The sequence below is a fragment of the Orycteropus afer genome, unplaced genomic scaffold (genome assembly GCF_000298275.1).
Source record: "Orycteropus afer afer isolate SDZICR_OR568_19922 unplaced genomic scaffold, OryAfe1.0 scaffold00085, whole genome shotgun sequence".
Classification (NCBI taxonomy): domain Eukaryota; kingdom Metazoa; phylum Chordata; class Mammalia; order Tubulidentata; family Orycteropodidae; genus Orycteropus; species Orycteropus afer.
In genome coordinates this window covers 9918666-9921012 of record NW_006921672.1, presented here as the reverse complement: position 1 = coordinate 9921012, position 2347 = coordinate 9918666, and positions in this window count along the sequence as shown.

Genomic DNA, 2347 nt, shown 5'->3' with positions numbered 1-2347 from the left:
AGATGTTAAGCAGCATCTCTGGCCTCTACCAACATGATGCCAGTAGTATCTCCTGAGTTGTGACAACCAGAAATATCTCCAGACACTACTATATCTACCTTGCAGAACAAAACTCACACCTGTTTGAGATCTACTGGGTTAGACAATGGTAGAGAGAAAGCCCAAAATGAAATGTATCCTGAACATTGGTGTCAGGGCATTTGTCTCATAGAGCCATTGAGATTTTCTCTATTTCCTTTTCTAGAATCAAGAAAGGAATAGGCCAGGATTTGAAATCTTTGTGCCAATCAGTTGTTGTTGTTATGTGCCGTTGAGTCAGCCCCAACTCATAGCGACCCCTCCTTGGGTTTCCAAGGTGATATCACTATGGAAGTAGATTGTCCAACCTTCCTTCCAAGGAGTGGCTGGTGGGTTTGAACCATCAGCCTTCTGGTTAGCAGTCAAATGCCTTAGGCACTATGCCACCAGAACCCCCCTATATATAATATATATTATATAATATACATATATATATATATATTCCAAAAATTACACACACAAAAATGTGTGTGTGTATATATATGTATATATGTATGAATGCATATATACATACTTGTTGTTGGTTGTTGTTTATTAGGCGTCATCGAGTTGGTTCCAACTCAAAGAGACCCTACATATAATAGAAAAAACACTACACTGACCTGTGCCATTTTCATAATTGTTGCTATGTCTGATCCCATTGTTGCAGTCACTGTGTCAATCCTTGTTGAGTGCCTTCCCCTTTCCCACTGACTCTCTACTTTACCAAATATGATGTCCTTTTCCAGGGCTTGATCCCTCCTAATAATATGACCAAAGCATGAGGGATGAAGCCTTGCCATTCTTGTGTCTTTTGACGTCCATGGTATATTCAATATTCTACACCAACACCATAATTCAAAGGCATTAATTCTTCTTTGGTCTTCCTCTTCATTTTCCAGCTTTCACATACAAATGAGGTGACTTAAAATACCATGGCTTGGGTCAAGCACACCTTAGTCTTATATATATAGACATTATATATGCACATATATAATGTCTATATAAAACAAGGGAATAATAAAAATTCAGGATAGTCACTGCTAGTAAGTGACATAAACAAATAAAAAAACCCACACACACCACTGCCATTGAGTCTATTCTGACCCATGGCAACCCTACAGGACAGAGTAGAACTGCCCCATAGGTTTTCCAATGCTATAAATCTTTATGGAAGCAGACTGCCTCATCCTTTCTCCCTGGAGTGGTTGGTGGGTTTGAACTGTCAACTTTTTGGTTAGCAGCCAATTGTTTTAATTACTGTGTCACCAACACTAAAATCCATTCTGTCCAAAGTTTGTTTTTTTATGCATCATCACATTTCTTGATATGGTCACAACAGCCCTCACTGATAACTAGATGTCTTTAGTACCTTGAATCACATTAACATGAGTGTTCTCTCTATTGACAGATTTCCTTAAGAAGGAAGGAAACACATTATCACTCATGAATAATGTGCTCCCTTAAACAATCAATTATATGAGACCAAATGGTCAACATTTGCCCAAAAGTAAAGATGAGAAGGCAAGGAGGAGAAGGTGAAAAGAGAAAGTAGAAAGAGAAAAAAACAGAATGGAAATAATGATAATGCTGAGACATTGTGAACATAGTAATCAATATCATGAACAATATGTATAAAAACTGTCAAAGGGAACCCAACTTGCTGTGTAAATTTTCACCTAAAACACAAAAAAATATTAAAAAGAAGAAGAAGAAACGAAACAAGAGCAGGATCACTTAGAGAAAAATGGATGTAAAAATGAATGGTTTAGAAACAATGAAAGTGTCTATAAAGTATTGACACCTTTTCTAGATTGAAGTCAACATGGTTTCTCAAATATATTCAGGTTCCCATTTTGATTGATGTATTTGGTTAACACTACAAGTATTTCCCCTTGAGAGATGGTGGATATTTGGAATAAGACATAGAGCTGAGTCTGTGTAGATGCCAAAATGAACAGAAACAAGATGGAGGGAAAAAGCCGTGATGGAGCTGTGACACAAAAAAACATTTTAAAGACATTGGGAATGGTTTTCCAGGCATTGCGTCAATCAGAAAAGTTTCTCTTCCTTTTAAAATAAAGGTGAGGAAGATGTCAAGAAGAAAGTATTTTGTAGCTGGTGTGAGCTCTGGTGGTGTAGTGCCTAAGGCATTTGTCTGCTAACCAGAAGGTGGGTGGTTCAAACCCACCAACCACTCCTTGGAAGGAAGACTGGGCAATCTACTTCCGTAGAGATACCACCTCTGAAACCCAAAGAGGGGGGTTGCTATGAGTCAGAATCAAATTGA